This window comes from Motacilla alba, chromosome 2 (genome assembly GCF_015832195.1).
Source record: "Motacilla alba alba isolate MOTALB_02 chromosome 2, Motacilla_alba_V1.0_pri, whole genome shotgun sequence".
In the NCBI taxonomy this organism is placed as follows: domain Eukaryota; kingdom Metazoa; phylum Chordata; class Aves; order Passeriformes; family Motacillidae; genus Motacilla; species Motacilla alba.
In genome coordinates, this window is record NC_052017.1 from 71275766 (window position 1) to 71294457 (window position 18692).

Below are 18692 nucleotides of genomic sequence, written 5' to 3' on the forward strand. Positions count from 1 at the left end.
GACTGCAATCTGACTTGGAACAATTGGTGTTTCTGGTATCGCTAAATTCTTTGCAATTATATGTGGAATCTCTTTGGGATATAGAGAGTTTGTTGGGTTTTTTTGCAAGTGGAGTCTATAATGGAATTACTGCAATTTTCCCCTTGTGCAATGGAGACTTGAATATGGTGCTTTATTTTTAAAATCTATTCTGGACAGACTCTTTTCTATTGTTTTCCATGTAAGGGAACTGGAGCCATCCTGCAACTCTTAACTATATTGTTAATGGTAAATAACTATGTGATCATCATACGCAGCAAATTGGGGATTAGAAGCTTCTGGGACAGCTCTGCTTTTATGTTTTAGACAACTGAAGGAGCTAATCCTAAAAATACAGAATATATTATTCAAGTGGTTGTTCTCAGTCCAGGATTCAGTAGAACATTGCTCTGTGCAAGCCAATGAAGACAGAAAAATTGGCCTTCACTCACTAGAGTTTTTGGTTTTGATTCTGAATTAATTCCATGGAGTTGCCAGGATTGATACCCAAGATCAAAAACACTGGAGAAGTAGTCTGAGAGGAGCAGAACTAAAATAAATAATTTCTGTATGATTTTGGCTTTTTTTGCCTATAAACAGATGTCCCTGTTTTAAAAAACCCCGAGGAGATACTAATCTGGACAAGACAGACTTACTTTTGTTTCAGAAAATCCTTTTCATCAGGCATTCCCCTGAGCACTTAATGCTCAAGAAAATTATTTCCAGTAAGAAAAGAAATGCGACCACCTGAGGTGCCAGTATAATCTCTGATGTTTCCCTTCAAATCAGAGAGGGGTAAATCATCTATTCTTCCATTAATGGAAAGACTCCATGTGTCTTAAGTATTTTCTTGAGACAAACCTAAACTTCTCTGACACTTCTAACAGAAAGCAGTGAACAGGAACAATCAGCCTCAGTTTTGTTGAAAGTGTTAAGAATTTTGTGCCAGTAGAGCCAGCAAGTCACTCCTAATTTTTTAAAAATGTTTCTTAGTTCTACTGTAGCTTCTTTCAATTTTTGTTACTCTTACTGGAAAAATTTCTGTTAGCCTGGTTTTTATGACAGGAGCTTAAATGACCTGAACTTAAATACGATTTGAAGTGACTAAATGTTTGTTAACTATTTCCAGAGAAATAGTTATATAATGTTATAAAAGTTATATAATAGTTATATATATAATGTTGCATGGTTTTGCAACAAAGAATGCAATTAATTAAATCTCAAGCATTTCTAAAAATTTGACTTATTTGCACTTGTAACATGTTCCACTTCGGTATCTTAAATATTACATGCACTTCTAGTGCATTTTGACTGTCATCAGCTTGGGATGCTTCCTTCTGGACAGATAAAAGCCTTCTTCCTGTCAAGGTCACTTAGCTTTGATCCCAAGGTCCTCCCAGTTTCTGCTTTCCTGTTTCCTTCTCACCTCTAGTTATGGGCAAACTGATGTAAGCTGAAAATTGTCAAATTGTCCTGCAAACCATGAGTGTTTATTCACCTAAGGTACCCACACAGCCTCTATTACCAAGGAACTTGATCACTTAATAATCTTCACTGTATTTATTCTCAGTGTAGTTCTGTGAAAATTGTAAAGAACAATTTCTGAACATAGAAAGTGAATGCAAAGACCAGACCTTCAAAGGCATTTAAAAACCTAACTCTTACTGCAATCAAGTCGATGGCATTTAAGCCTCTTATACCGACCGTGACATTTTAGACCTAATGCAGAAACAGAAGACAATATGGACACAAAAAAAATCTGAGAAATTATTATAAATTGAACATGGATATACTCATTAATACATACATGTTTCTTTTTCATTACTCTGTAAGATTTAATGTTTTTCTATGTAAGTCTTTACAACTTTGCTTTCAATGATCTCTTCTTAAAGATGTAAGACATTTACAGTTTTATGATGTTTCCTGCCTGCTGGATTGAAGACAAGTTTAAAAACAAATTGAGGTTACACCAGCAGTTTATTAGCTCTATCTACACATTATCTATTGACCTGTCTTGTGACAAAATGTTATTTCTTTAGTTACATAAAAAAATCCATTATTTTTCTGTGTCAAACCGGAAATTAGATTCTTTCTCCTATTTAAAACCCTTCAAATTTAGCCACCACACAGGTGTTGGGTACACACAGGTAATGTGAGGGGAATTCTTCCCCAGTATTATGCGCCTCTTCTCCCTTCTCATAATCACTAACCAATACCCCTTTCTTCTGATTTACTGCAAGCTGTTTTAGCTTGTAGGTGGTAATATGACTGTTTTCCAAGTATGGGCAATTGAAAAGAAGTAGGGATCACCCAAGATTCCATCTGTCTATGGAAAAACAAGATTCAATCTACTTCAGTCTAAGATCGATGGTTTTAGATGTTCATTCCTTTCTGTTCATCTATGCCTGAAGTTTGTCAGAAATGTGATACATTGTCACTTAGTACCATATTCCAAGTGTTGAGTTTACATGTGCATGTATTTAAATATATATATATTTACAAATGTGTGTGTGTGCATATATACACACATATATATATATACACACATATACTTAAGCCTGTATCTGTGTGCTATACACTACTACCTAAACTGATAATGGCTATTGTAATCCTACTACTGTCAGTAGGAAATGAACTTTAATTTCAGTGCTGAATAGCTCAAGTGATTCCTTGATGTTAGTATTCCTTGATGTTAGTATCCAGAATAGGACACAAGCATTGATGTAATTGGCATGTGCAAGACTGCATCAACAGTACCAGTATGAGCACAGCTTTTATAGCCCTGCACCTCAGGAAATAAGATGTTACCATTGCTACTGAAAAATGGCAGATTTTGTTTTACCTTAACACTTCAGTCTTCACCTGGCCACTTCAGTCTTTGTCTGGTCCTGAGGTTGCATTAGCTTGTTTTGGCTAAATCAGCAATTGCCCAACAGATGACTAATATCCAACTTATTTTTGGTGTTATCTTCACTCTGTAAAATTTCATGGTTTTACCCTAAAGAAACTGCAGCATGCATGTTGTTCCAACACCTCTTAAGTGAGTAACTGGTAACTAAAGTTGGGCACCAATTAAAAAAGTGGTATTAACAGACTGCGTAAAAAACTCAAGCAGCCGCATGACTAAAGATATTCCTCCCAGTGAAGATTTTAAGGTGCTAATTATTTGCTGTTTCTACTCATAAGAAAGGTGAGTACCAACTCACCAGAAGATGATGAGTACCAACAAATCGGGTTTACTGTTAATGGGAATTAGGAATAATTAGATTATCTAATTAAGAGGTGTTGGAACAACATGCATGCTGCAGTTTCTTTATTAGCCTCATTGTAGCTGGACTTAGAATAACTGTTTGATTAATTTTGATTTTACTGTTGAAATAATAATTAGACTAACAATAAACTCTAATTGTCAGCTCTGCATAAAAGGTGTGTCCTCCTGTGCCATAATGAGATTTTGACTGTAATATTTTTTGTCAGATGGGCGATTTTTATGCAGCAGAAGTTTGGGAAAAGGGAAAATAATAAGTAGCAGCAAGGAGAAAGAGAGGAGTGGCAGCAAAGAGGCTTCTAGCTTGGCAGCGCTTCAGAGTCGGGACACAGCTGGTTATCCAGCTGTGATCCTGGGATGCAGCCAGACAAGGAAGACTCAGGGCACACCCCTCAGATGTACCTTTTCATGCATTTATATTAATCTCATGCCAGCAGCACTCTGACATGCCAACCATCAATGCAGGGTTTGGGTTCCAGCCCAGCAAGTGATTTGAGTGGGTGTCCCTCTCCTGTGCCATCCTCTCGGAGCAGCATTGAAGGAAGGGCACTGTGTGTGTCACGAGGGGTGTGATTGCTCTCTTGGTCACAAGATAATTTTTGCTCTTGAAGCAGCCCCTATTCTCAGCAGTTTTGCACTGCAGGGACAAGCCCCATCCCAAAACAGATAGCGCCAACTCATTAGTCAAGGCTGACTGAAATTTGGAGCCACATCTCAGAGGTGCAGCACGTATGGATGCCTGAGGGAGATGTGGATGAGGGTGACTTTAGGCAGCCCTGCTTTCTGCCATGCTCTGAGGCCTGAAGTGGCCTCTGACAAAGCCTAGGCAGTCCTGAGGAGCTCTGTAGTCACCACACCAGCATGGGTTTTGCAATTTAGCCTCCACCTTTCCAAATCCAAGACCAGCTTTGGACATGCGCTAATGGCTGATAAAATATGTGAGCAGAGCTGCTGAAATTCAGATCCTGTGCAATGAAGTCTGAGGGAACGTGTCCTTCCTGATGGTGTCTGGGGTTTCTAAAGTTCCTTTATCAGCTTCTTAAACAGATCCTCTGGTGAATACAGGGAATCTGGGAGTGATGGCTGGGTCCCTATTCATATCCAATTGCAGCAAAAGGTGTGACAGACAAGTTGGTTTCCTCAGTCATAAAAAAAGAAAAAAAAACATGCCTCACTGCTCTTGAAAGCTAAACAGGCAAAGAGAGCCTTTCACGTCAGTGGAGTTGCATACCCATTGAACTGACATGGTGGGGAAAGGGCCAGGATGCAGTTCCTGTGGGGACTCCCACTTAAAAGGCACTCAAGTCTGGAGTCCTGAATAAGCATATGAAAGAAAATTAGTTGTCTTCAAGGAAAAAATGGCAATGTCTGGCCTGCCTTGCCATTCCTTCTCAAATGTGGGAGTACAATATATCATTCCTTCTTAAAATCTGCATAATTTTTTAAGCCTAACATTTAGATTTATAAATAGTACAACTTCCCTCCTCCATTCCCCCAAGATAAGAATTCAATCTTTTTTTTTCCCAGAAGCCACATTTTTATGCATACTTATGGGCAGGCAAGGTTTGCAGAAGGTGACTCCCTACAGAAAATGTGTGGCTTCTTAATGTGAATTTGTTTCTGCATTGGCTGGAGGACCCCATAGTAATCTGGATGAAAACTTGCTGTAAATTGATAACAAGATATGATGTCCCAGAAAGTATATGCCAGCATAAAACATGAGGGAAAAAGAATCCTCATTCCATTTTAAATTAGCCAAGCTGTTACAAAATGGAGAGATTTCCCTTTGTGTTCTGAAGTAATTTATAAGGTGGGTTTTTTTATTACAGCTGTTTGGTGAGTGAGACGGGAAAGAGACAGATAATGGATGAATGTGATTTTTCTGACGTGGAGGGATGTAAGCACAGCTTGTGGCTGGGGGTGAAAGGAAGATTAATTGTCAGCTGGTCTATTGTGCAAAATTTTGACAGTCTTCTATGTAGTATAATGTGGAATCTACACTTTTTAAATGTCTTTTTCTTTCCCCAGATATATGTGAACATAATACTTGTAGTGCTAGGTGTAGCAAGAATTATATTAAAACCCAAAACTGCAGGAAGAAAATCAGAAGTAGAATGGGTCACTGCTTTGCCTCTGAACATTTCAGAGCCTGGGAGCAATGGGAAAGGAATGGCAGACAACTTCGGTTTGGTCAAACAGAATTTCCTTCTGGGTTAAAAATAGAGTGTGTGCTTCCATTGCATTTCTTTCACCCACTCTGAGGGGACAGTACCCCACAAACACTCCAGGTATCTAACCCTATTCCTAATCCGCTTGGCTGGGTAAAATCAACCTTGTGGCTGTGGGTCAGTCCTCTTCTGCCTTTTGCCTAAGCTGCACTTGTTTATTCATTATTAGCTTTTTATCCTGAATTGTTTCTAATTGCACTTTAAGGCTGCTTTATCCTACTTCATTTTCATCCTAATACTACAAGGGAAAAATCCATAAAGTCTATTTTAGACAAGGAAAAAAGATCTGAAAAAAATTTTAAACTGTGTTTTTGTACTTACTGTTATTTATAGCCTTGATCTCCAACCCCATGCCCCAGTCACCTCTGTTCCAAATCACATTAAGCTTTAACGTGAAAATCTTTAGGGTAAGATCATAACAAATAAATAGCTGTTTACCCATGAGTCCTTTCTATTGTTTCTCTTTTTTTTGTGTGTGTATGTGTGTGTGTTATAGTATCTCTGAGGTTTAATAGGATCAAAGTAATCTGACTTTTGTATTCTCATAGCTGGTCACAGGCTATATGAACATTTCTCAAATTCAGCCTTCCATCCAGGACATGTACTAGCTCTCAAGGAGGCATAAAGGAAACATCCCAATCCAATGACTGCTGCAGATGTGTTCAATAAAAGCAGAGCTGTAACTACACAAATTACCTTTGCTAAGCTGCAGGGTGCTGCAGAACTGCTGGAATGAGTTTCTCCCTGCCACACTTTTCATTCTCTCTGCTGGTTGCGAATGAATACAAATTAAGAAGAAATCCCCGAAAGAGGTTATAAGCCTACACAAATATCTTACAAGAGAATTGGGCTGCTCATGCAGGTCATTTTTTACATTGCAGAAAGTTTTAGGAAGAAAGGGATGTCACCTTAGAAGCCCGACTAGGGCAGGAATGCGAGATGATCAGACTAGCAATTTCATTACAAGTCTTGCTGTAATTGTTCTTTTAATTAAAGTCCCAGCTCTTGGAGACGGGTTAATGTTGGAGAAATTCCATTTTCTTTTAGGAAAACATGTTTCTAGTCTGATGTTTGCCAAACAATATTTGAAAATATAACCTGTGTCCTAGCCTGCTAGCTGGGCTCAAATGCAATGAAAGCTAATCTGAATGTACAATACGTTTTCATTGTTTGAGACAAAACACCTCTTGAGTGGAAAGCCAAACTAATACACATTGGGGCTGTGCCCCAGACTTTCAAACGTGGCATGGTTAATTCTGTATGTCCAAATTCAAGACCTGAATCATGCTGAGATTGAGAACGGCAGACGGAAGAGGCTGTCGTGGGAAGGAGGTTGTGGTAGGGGTGCAAAATACTTGTTGTGACCAGGAGCAACAGAGCAGTTGTAGCAAACTTGATCTGCTGCGTGTACATCCAGGACAGAGCAAAAGCACGCTTTCTGCCAGGGAGTGAAATGCTATGAGAGAAAAAATGCTCTGTTGCCTTCTACTTCAGAATCCAGTTTCTCGCACAGACTGATATACTTGATGTTTTGGCACCAAAATGATATTAAACAGTGCATTCAAAACTTTATAAAATGAACCAGGCCCTGGTTTCAGTCCATAGCCAAGCTGTATTCTCCTCAGACATCTCTATCTGGCCGAGGCTCAGGCAAGTTCTTTCACCACTGGCACTCTCAGCTCTGAAGGGTTCTAAGAAACCCACCTGCTTCTCTTGGTAGTGGCACAGAGAGGAACTGGTTATATTTTGACTTTGTGGAAGCAGGATTTTTACTATTCTTCCATACTTACAGGTGTATTTCTCCTAGCAACTATTTTGTAGAGTTTCTCCTGCTGCAGAAACCTGGGAAACAAGACCAGGAGTTTACCTACATGAGAGAAATATGCTGCCATAGTTGGTTTGCAAGTGTCATTTTTTTTTTCCCCTCTTATGAATTTGCTATGCACAATCAATTTCAAAATGCCATAAAAAGAGCCAACATGAAAGAAATTCAAAACCCTTAGTGGAGTGTTGCCTTTAAAAATAACAAGATTTTGGCTTCAGGCCAACCATGCTGAGAACAAATGGAAGAAAAATTCTTTTAAAATATTTAATATTACACAGTGGATTATACTGGATTACAAATAATCAAACATGTCTGTTTATTTTAAAAAAGATATTCATGTCAAGTGCAGTTCTGTAGCTTTCATGTTTGTTTTTTACTACTCACTAACATTAAAAAAAAACCTCTTACTGGCCAGAAAATATTTTTTTATTGCTCATTGTATTTTGCCTTTTTCTTATGCATACTCAAATTCATAGGATTTCTTACATGGACTACAAATTGTACTTTCTTCCTTCCCTACCTCATGAAACCTGTCACAATCCCATGGAAGACAGTCATGAAGTGACCTAGTTTGTTGGTTAGAATCATTGGTTGAAACATACCGATTTTATATAGTATCTGCCCTGGCATTAGGTAATTTTATGCCTTTTTTTCTCCCAAATACGGCTGATAACAGTTGCCACTTATGTAATTGGCAGAGTTTTAAGAACAAGCTTTAATAATTTGTCTACTTTTAAAAGGATGAGCACATCAGGAAGAATGGGATAAAGGAATGGAATAAGAGTGGCTATTATGTGGGACTTTTAATGGATTAGCGACATTCAAGGGAAAGAAGAGTGCAAAAGCAACTTTCAGATTATGGAAGTAATACTTGTCCAATCATTGAAATGAAACAGCCAATATGATCAGTGTTCCTGGACAGAGAATTTGGACCCTGAGGCTCAGTATTTAGAGCCTTTGAACCTCTTCTCAGCTGCCAGCTGACCCTGGTGGTGCCAGAATTCCCCAGGCACTTGTACTTCTGTCATGAAAGCCCTCCAGGTGCCTGCACTTCTGTTATTGAGAAAGGGCAAAATTATGCAAATCTGATGCAGGCAGGCAATGTTGCAGGCAGCTAACACTTGGCATGATTCACAAGCTAGACCCTCATTTTCCTATTTCCCCTCAGGAGCCTCAGCTGGGACATCAAACTGTGTCTACCAAATTGAAATGGCATGCAAGTCCATTTCCCACCTCCAGCCACTGTGATCTGGTGGGGCTCTCAGAGGAAAATCCTTTCCAACCGGGTTGTGCTGAAGCTGAGTACCACACTCTAATATTTATAGCACCCAGGCTGCCCATCTGACTGCACAATCACATCTGAGACCCTTCTCCAGCTTTTCTTTGGCGTGGTAGCAAAGGGAAAATTTTGGCTCAAGTTCTGTCTCCTGTTTATTTTCCTTTTCCCTGCTCCTGCCTAAATGGATGGAGCATAAAGAGTGCTGCAGCTCTACCTTACACAACTGAATGGGCTCAGATGGAGGAGCAAAGTCTTGTCCACATGTTCTCTCTCAGCTGCAGCTGTGTTGGCTTAGTTTTTGTCACCAAATGCTCATTTGTACACCCTGCCAGGAAAGGAGGTTGCTAAGCTGCACTATGCCTTAACCAATCTCAGTAGATATAAACTCATTGTAGCTTGCAGATCTCAAGGCGAACAGTCAACACAAAGGAGGTGAGGAGGGGTCCCAGGGAGGGGTCCATGTGAACAGTTCTGGGAAGGTGGCCTGCAGGTGTAGGAGTGAGGAGGTCTCCTTCACCAGCACAGCATAGCCGGAAGAGGATATAGGAACAAGACTTCAGCAACATCGAAGAATGGGGGCTAATGCAGCTTCTGAGGAGAACTGATGAAGGGAGTGAATTGTGCCTGAACTCCTGTGCTTGCTTGTATTTCCTGGCCTAGTCTGCAAGATGCCAATTTAGCTATTCAGGTCTAATAACAAAATGGAAAGCTTAATTATAAATGATGAAATGTTGCATTAAAGGTTAACAGAATGGTCTGATAAATAAATCTGTTGTTGCATTTCATCTCCCTGTTAACAAATTATTGGTTTGTCAGTTGTCTGCTTCCACCCTTCCCTACTTCCTGTGTTTTTTGTTTGTAATGCAGGTGGTTGTATATTATCCGTCTTTGAAGATAACAAAGTATTACTAAGACTTAGCTTACATAGCTTTAGCTAAAATATCTCCTGTTATGTTGTTGCTAAAACCACATCTCCCGCTTCAGTCATGCAGAAATGGATGAAATGGGAATCAGACTTAGGGGATTTAATTGCAGTGCCAAAAGGCAGGGAGAGCCCTGGGGAATCAGCACCATCTTTTAGCCTTCTGACGTTGACACCTGGGAAATTTGAGATGAATGTATCGGGTAGAACAGAGCTTGCACATCATCTCCATAAAAATCCCCACTGTTTCCAGTTTCACTCAACACTGTACACTTAGGCACTTCTGCCAGAGTTTAAAAGCACTTTATAGGCACTGAGAAGAGCCTTGCAACACATCTTTATGCTAAGTGCTATCTTTATTTAAAAGATTGAAGGGGAAGAAGAAGAGGGAAGGAAAGCCAAGAGGGAATAGTGCCGAGAGGGACTTATAAAAATACTTGTGCAAGTTAACTTAATGGGAATTAGGCACCCATCAGACTTCAATGCATCCCATGAAGGAATCTAACTCCTGTGGATGAACTCCCTCAGGGACTTTTGCAAGTCTCTTGAAGTAATATTAAATCTTTGCAAATCTCATACAGAAGAGTATGTCAAGTCTGAGCCAACTATGATTATGATTGAATGTTTCTACCTCTCACTGCAGTAAATGGGACTTGTGGCTATACAAGAGGTCAGCCTATCCAGCTCTAGGGAGATGACAGTGAGTCTGGGTAATCCAGAAGCCTACCACACTAGCTGGCCAAGTATGCTCAGACATGAAAGGCTCCACATGTTCTGACTGTGTGTTCAGGATCAATATTTACTTGGTAGTGAAGGTGGCCCTGGGTAGCCCACAAAAGACTAAGTCACCTCTGGGGTGACTTCCACATGCCACTCTGTAATTGAGCAGGAATTACAAGTAGCTCATCTTACACCAGTAACGAAGGTAGCACTGCTTCTGGGTGTAGGTTGTGGCAGGGCAGGGAAGGCACTGAGACACCGAAGACTACAATAAAGTAACCTGTTTCCTCTGAAGTCTTGAGATACCTGGGAGCTTTTTTGTGCCCGATTTCAGAAATGTTCAATATTTGTGATGCTAAGTTTTTTTCTTCCTCTCGTCTCTATGCTTATACATCACTTAGTGGTTTAGTCTCTAAACCATGTATTTCAAATTGCAGGATATATTTTTAAATTTCATTATCTCTGCAAAAATCAAGCAACATCTCCTTCCCTCCAAGATCTCAGCAAGACAGCTGGCAAATCCATGCCCACAGGCAAAAATTACAGAAAACACAAAAAGTATATGGACAACAAAAAATAAGGTAGGAATTCAATGTAGCATAGTGCACTCCCTGAGCACAACTGTAAAGCTAGCTCAGTATAGATGAGACCCTGTCAGAGCTTTTGAGACCTCTTCATACATTTTACAGTGTGCTGCAAAACTAGCAGGCTTGGCCCCAGTGCTTCTCTGATCACGAAACCAAGAGAAAAGCAATAGCAGAAATGAGAGCTGTGTCTGCTGATACAGTGAACGCTGTAGAACCTGCTGGAGCATTGCTGCTGCATGTATGATTGTGTCTGTTTGCTCAGGTGTGAATATATGTATTACCTCCCTTTGTTTACATGGAGGCTTTGGTTGCCTGTGTTTATACAAGCTTGTTCTAAAGGCTGGCACATCTCATTTTTGAAGCTGTGAATCCTGCAAATTCCATCCAAGCACACTGCCAGCAATCCACAGCTGTACACAGCAAGAGCAAGTGAATAAACCAAGTGTGACTAGAAGGAAAGCAAAGCTGCTTTGCTCTTGTGTGAGCTTTCTCTTTAGTTCTGTGAAAGACCCAATTTAGCAGAGCACTTTACTTTCAAACTGCATGCTTTTACTGAAGGCTGCTAAAGGACCTAAAGATAAAGATGTACCTGAACGCTTTGCTGAATCGGGGCCTAAAAAGGAGAGCACAACAGAGAAAATGTTGATCATTATCTAAGAAATGATGGGCTGGCATCATGCTGATAGAAGTACTTTTTCAGTGCACATAAAAACAGTAGGTATTACAGGTGAGGAATGGATTTCTGCATCTTATCTCTCACTCATTGAAACAAATGGTTTTATGTTTCCAGCAAGTTTATTTAACTTATTCTTTCCAAACAGGCATTTTGTTTTTGAGTCAGGTAGGAACAAAGGTGAATGAACTCTTCTGATTGTCCTGCAAGTTCAGAGCAGCCTTAGTCTTTCTCCAGTAACACATTTTGTTCTACATGTTGGCAAACAAGGAGTAGGATGTCTGTTTATCCTCTGTGCTGGAGACCAGCATACCATTTGTTAAGTACAGCAGCATTTCTGAAACTAGGAAAAGCAAACAATGTTCTGGGAACATAAATGTCTTCCCTGGTTAACAATTTCCCTTACAGAGAAAGAGAAGGGAGAGGGGAATTTGAATTTGAATGTGCCCCCCTCCACACACACACTTCTACACCTCCTGCCAAAAGATGCATCTGGTTCTATAAAAATCCCAGATCCTCTTGCATGAATGCAATCTGAAGTCATAGGTTTGCATAAGAACCAAATCCTCAGCCAGAGGGCTGTGAAGTATCTGTCAGTTCATCAGCTGGATACATACAGAGAGAGCTATTTAGAGCTGATGTTGCTGCTTGGAAGGCAGGGACTTGGTTATCTTTTTTACTTGTGCGCACCTGTGGCCTATCTTGCCTATTTCATAATGCTTCTTCTCACTTTTACATCCCCTTGTTTGAGCTAAGGGCAACTTCAAAACAAGTGGCTGATGTTTGGGTGCTCTGACCCTTGGGCTCGGCAAACCTTTACCCAGGGGCAGTGAGGCAGTGGTGTGTGGAGGTACTGCCTCTGGTGATGGGGAGGAAAGGACCTTCATGGAAAGAAAGTACAATCAATGTCTGGGAGAGAGGTAGTCAGCAAAGCCAATGGGAGTGCATTTAACCCATTGTTTTTACAGGGAGGTAGCTTGGGAAAGATTTGCTTTTATGAAGGAAGCACAAAAAGCACCATATGAAATCATAGGAGGCAAGATTCACAAGAACCTCCTACCCTTGTCTCAAGTGTGTATGCTTTGCTTTCATTTCTGCTTCAAACAAACTACAGGCTTTGAACAAAGATTCAGCTAAAACAATGCAGGTTAAGCAAAGAGGCTTTCAGAAATAGTGCATCATTGACCACACCATCCTGCAAATAACCAGCTTTGTAACAGAGGGCAATAAAACGATGACTCTCTACCCTTTTAAAAATAAAAGGAAAAATATAACCTTTTGGTTCCATTGTCTCTACATGTCAGCTACAGGTCCCTACACACTATCAGGATGTTACTAAGAGGAGACACTACAATGCCTGTAATGCTGGTGTAATCAGAATCTCTTTCCAGATTCAGGTACTGGCCAGCAAACTCGAAATTGCATCCCGCTGTGATGTTCTTTTCCTTATTCCACTGAAACAAATGGGGTACTGGTTCACTGCTGACTCTTTCTCAAAGCATGGTGTGTGGCAGTGATCTTGGAAACAGGTCCACGAGACAAGCTCTCCTATTCCTGCTCTGAAGTGCTCTAGCAGATTAAAAACAGTGGGATGGAGAAAGAGAGGTTGCTGAGCAGTTAATGGCACTAGAATGGAGAAATTGCATGTTGTGATGAACATTGCCAAAGTTTGTGACCTTACCTAGTGCATGTGGTGCTGATTATACCAAAGGCTGAAGCAGATGTGAGGGAAAATTGAGTTTCATTTCCTCCCAGCTACCCCAGGCCCTCTTTGGTTAAGTGGAGGATTATGCTGCTTTAGGAAAATAACGTATATATCTCTGAGTGGCTGTAATAATGATGTACGTTTTCCCCCAACCCAAGTAACTGTGATAGATGCAGCTGGCTGCAACCTATGATGAACACTAAGGTTAATTGGAAACAAGGGCACAGCAGTCCCTAAGTAGCATTATTCTGTGGTATATTCACATGCTGTCATTAGTTTTCCTATTTGTTTGACTTTACAAAAACACATAGCAACAAAATCTGAAAAGAACAGAAATAAGAGCTCTATTATACCTCTTACCAAGATAGTACTGAGGATGAGGAGGAGCTGAATTAGCCAAGTGCTTACTGACATTATGCTTCTGTACAGCCTAACGCCTCCAGGCAACAGGAGAGCACACTGTGCAGTGGCATTTGCTACGTCTGTGCTCTTCTGTCTCTTCTACCTGGTTTGTTAAAAGATTGATTATCATAACACTTCCAGGCAATGGCTATTTTATTATAGCAGAGTTCAACCCGAGTTAGAATTTGAACTCCTGAAGCATTGAAAAAAATATATATGGAACACAGGACTAGAGCTGTTGAGCAGTGTGAGAATGAGCACATGGCAGATGGAGTCTGATGCCTCTTCTCTGGAGGTGGCCAGCATCTGGTGGATGACCTGCATTTAGAGGAATGGTCAAAGATCCCAGCAACAGGCTGTTACGGGGATAATGTGCTTTCCACATGGGGAGCCTCATCTGGTAGAGTTACAGACTTCTTTCAGCTCGAAAAATCTGAGGTATCACGGACTTTCCAAAAGTAGTTATGGGGACTCTGAGGAATTGTCATTCCCAGTTTACTGTTTGTCCGCACACACACCTCTTTGGACACTAGCAAAGTTGGGTTTAGCATGATTATGTATAGCAGCAGTTCCTGCAGGACATATTCCTGTTAGATGAGAAAACCTACATTTCCTATACTCTGAATTTATGCATTTAGGGGTGGGACCATAAAGCTTAGAGCAGTGGAAGGTTCTGCATAGCAGCTGTAAGAGTAGAACACAGCAGGAATTACAACAGCAATGTGAATGAGAACCAATGAAACACAGATACCTGACAAACAATGCTTGTCTCTGCTGATCCCACAGAGTTGCACAAACATGCAAGACAAGCCGAGCCCATACAAGATGTGAAACAATATGCACTTGTCAGAACACTCCAAACAAAACCCTACCACACTACTCAGTCCTTGTCCAGCAAACAAAGCAGTATAAGACCTTTTGCTTTTTTATAAAGTCAACAAACCCATATCTATATCAAAATTATCCATGTTCTTATATAAAACTGATTTTTACAAGGTTTTATTTGAGTGAATGGTGACAGTACATGTGTATATTAGTATGTGTATAAGGAGGACTTTCAGTGTAAAGTATATTCAGATTACATGGAAAATTAGGTCCCAGTGATCAACCTCAAATGAGACCATAACTTCTAATACTTTTGCAAGATTTCAGGAAGAAGAAAATGTCAGATGCAAACCTGATTGCCTGATTAATACCACGAAAATGGCCAAATTATGATGTTTGGCCATCAAAAATAAATACACACACCAAGAAAAGTTACAAGTGTCTCTGCACTGCCTACAAGTAACTCTGTATGTGTTCGTTTTCACACTTGCACCCTTACAACATATTGCAAGCACATGAGGGAGAGAAGGGAATGGAAGCGGGGGCAGGATTCCTGCATGTTACAGATACTGCTAACAGGTTTTTTTTTTTAGTCCTTCCTCAACTTCCTCAAGACCTTCTGGTTGCTGTATTTCATATAAAAAAATTTCAAGATCCTTCCCTTGTTATCACTGATTCTAACAGCTATGTGTTCCCTGATGAGACTACTTTTTGGGCATATTCCTATTAGGACTCTTGAACATGTCTTTCTATTTGCCTCTTTTGGCTCCACTGCAACACAAAGCTGTAGGCATACTGCTAAATGAGGACATAAACTTTTCCAGACTTTTGCAAACAACTAGACTTCTGAAGAAGATAAATTGTTATTGCTTTTGCACTGCTCCTTTCTTGGGAAAAATGAAAAATGAAAAAAACACTGCCACTGTGTCAGTATTGCATAGAAGTTTATTGGGTGAGCAATAACATGTCATTGTCAATCGAACTAATAAGCAACAGAAAAGCTGGCAAGTAAAATTCAAGCTCCTGAAAATAATTTCTGAATCCATTTCACATTCATATATTTAATTATTCATTAAAAGAAACCAGAATGACTGAAAGGATCACAATCCTTCCCAGTGTGCCCTAAAAATTAATCAGATATTAACTATGCTGTGGTGGGTTTTTTTAGTGGAAATGTAGCAAGGAAGTAGGAAAAGTATAGGTACAGTTTGAGGGAATGCACCTGTAAGTCATTATTGTCGCGTCGAAGATTTCAGAACAATGTATTTCCTGTATTTCAGAAAGGAGTGTCTTGACAGGGATGTAAGACTTGGACATATATCACCATGGTGAGGAAGATTTTGCTTTTGGCCAGTATCAAACCAACCTATTTTATCATGCATTTTTCAGCTCACCAGTATGACATTACATGATTCAGCAGAAAGCACATGGTAAAAGCTCCTACATGGTTGCAAAGCACTGTGGCTTTAAAATGAGTCCCACAGATCTTTTTGTCAATGCCTCAGACTTCTAGAAAGGATTACAAAGCTGACACTGCACAAAAGCAGCATAGGGGAGCCTCACTCATGCTAAATTGTGGCTTAAGAGCAGCTTGGGGAGCAAAGGTAAGGTTAAAGGTGACTTTATGACATCCTTATATACTACTAGTTCTCTGTCAGTTTCTGCCAGGTCATAGCCTTGATCACTTCCTTTACTGCAATGTTTCTGCCATTTTTCAACTGCCTCTGCATCTTATACTTCAGGTCTCAGGTGGGTTACAGGATGAGGTGAAGGGTGAACTGTGCTCTCCCACAAGCTAGATGTGTATTACGTGGAGACTTGTTCTTACGGAAGGGCTGGAATCAGTGTCCCAAATGACTTCTTCTAGTGCTATGGGAACATAGGACTAGAAAGTACACTAGAAATTCAGCAATATTTAGCATAGTCTGAAGGCTATTTTAAGTTGTGCCAGCTGCTAAACACAGCAGGGATTCAACAGGGTGATAAAGGACATTTTAGATGAAGTCCTGACTTACACTCTCAGCATGGAGGTAATACAAAAATTGCTAGGAATGCTCTGCTCAGTCTGAGAATTCACCTATTTTGGAATAAACTTTCCAGGGCTGAGTGAGGGCAGATTTATACTAGATGAATAGTGCAAATCTACAGTAGATCTACATCTACTAGATGAATAGTGCAAATCTACAGTAATGCAAACAGGGTCTGAATGTGGAAAGGGAGTAACAATAGAAGAATCATTTAAATCCAAGGATTGATATTTCAGACCCAGTTGGCTGGAGGCTGGGCTTTTTTTTTTTTTTTTTTTGGTATTTGATTTTTTATTCATTAAACTGTTAACCCATTTTCAATCCCTGTTAATGCAACTCAATTGCATCAGTGCTTTAACAAGCTGTTAAAGAAACCATCATATCGAAATGGATAGGCAAAATTGTGTCCATATTACTGCACTTTTACTCTAAACGTGGGCATAACGTAGTGAGCATGATATACTGCTCCTTCAATACTCTCACTATGGGTAGTAAAAAGCAAAGAAAGGCTGGGATGTTTGAGGGAAAATCTCTAAGCTCTGAGCTTTATGTGTGATTCAAAAGCCAGAATTTTGAAATGACACTAGGCAGCTGTAAATTGAAGCTGTGAAAAGCAGCAGTGCATCCAGGTAAAAGAGCGCTGCCTTGTCACAGGTGTTGAAAAAAATAACACTGAAAAACTTGATGAAGGGTTTGATGGTGTCAGCTCTTGTGACTACTTGGGCTCAGGAGCTAGCTCAGGCAAGGGCTGTAGTCAGATGGTGGAGGCATCTTTGCAGGGCTCAGACCAGATCAGGTACAGGAATTCAGATGGAAAAATCTGTCTCCACACTCGAACACAGCGAGGTCCGCCCAGGTGCCGCTGATCCACAAAGCACACTTCATTAACTTGTCAGTGGAGAATAGTCTGAGTTTGTCCAGGCACCAAACTTAATACTGTGCTCTATCAATTGCAATTGCTGGTAGCAGCATGATGACATTCAGCTGGTGTCTAAAACCTTTCAAGCCACTTCCATGGCGCTTTCCTGTCCCATGGCTGAATGCCTCCCCTGTTCACGCTCAATAGAACAAGGGGTATTTTCAGCCCCCCCCCCCACCTGCCTGTGCTGTGTTTGCTCCGTCAGCTCTCCCTGCATGGAGGCTCCTCTTCTGTTAGGGGATGTGCACTTAGAATTGCCCTGGCACTTGACATCCCCTGGATCACACCTACGGGCTGTGTGGTACCTGGTGGTACCTGGGCCCTCCGGGGCTGGAAACGAAGCACAGCCCAAGGGGGTGCTCAGGCCTCCCAAATGTGACTGCACTACGCTCTGAGAAAAAAAAAAAAAAAAAAAAAAAAAAAAAAAATTGAAAGCGGTGCTTCGGTGCATTGATGTTCGCATTTGATGCCAGGGCTGAAATTCCGGTGGACTCGTGCAGCATTCCCAGGCGGGAGGTGCGGGACCCGGCCCCGGCTCCCGGCCCCGCTCCCGGCCCAGCTCCGGCCGCGGCTGCCACGCGGGGGAGCTCCAGGCCTTGCCGCGGCCCGGGACTCCATCGGCCTCAGGCTCGGCCCGCCGATACTTGGGAAAAAAATAATTAAATCGGTGCTTTGGTGGGATATCGGCAAATAATTTAAGAGCAAAAGGGAAAGGATCGCCAGTGTTAAAGAAAACCCCAAACGCAAATCAAACAAACAACCCCCCCCCCCCCATCCCCTTCACTGATACACATTTTAAACTACAAACAGCTAATCCTTACACTATTTCCTAGTAAACTATTCAACTGTGAGAAAAAAGGGTGGGCTTTTTTAGCATGTTAAACAGCTCAGCTGGAAGCAAGGAAATTAGCATTAGGTGAAATATTTGTGGGAGCTTAATACAGTTAAAATATTTTATTTTCCCTGAGTTAAGACATTGGGCACAACTAACCATTTCTAATTAAGCAGCCTAAAACAGAATAGCACACAGCATGGAATAGTGCCCAAACAGTGATGGCCAAACTGTGATGACCAGACTGTGGAAGGAAGAGAGACCAGCTGGGAACATGAGGTAAATAAATTTCTGATACAAAACCATTAAACTATTACAGCATGGAAAGGCAACAACTGGATGAAGGAATGAGAAGGAAAAATTACGCTCAGAACTGACATAAATAAACGCTGTTCTCTCCAAATCCTACCTGTTACATGTGAAGCTTTTGTTCATTTAGATGTGCATCATATTGCATCACAC

At 40.8% G+C, this 18692-nt stretch overlaps 1 protein-coding gene across 5 annotated transcripts in view; it reads right to left on the bottom strand.

Moving 5' to 3' along the window:
- The window catches only part of CDH6 (cadherin 6), a 103526-nt gene that overhangs the window by 62863 nt on the left and 21971 nt on the right, over positions 1-18692 (bottom strand). Inside the window, exon 2 of one of the 5 annotated variants that reach the window (XM_038127395.1) lies at positions 11437-11460. The exons of the other annotated variants lie outside the window; for them this stretch is intronic. The gene's annotated coding sequence lies outside the window, so the exon portion shown is untranslated. The remainder of the gene's footprint in view (positions 1-11436; positions 11461-18692) is intronic. 5 annotated transcript variants of the gene reach the window in all.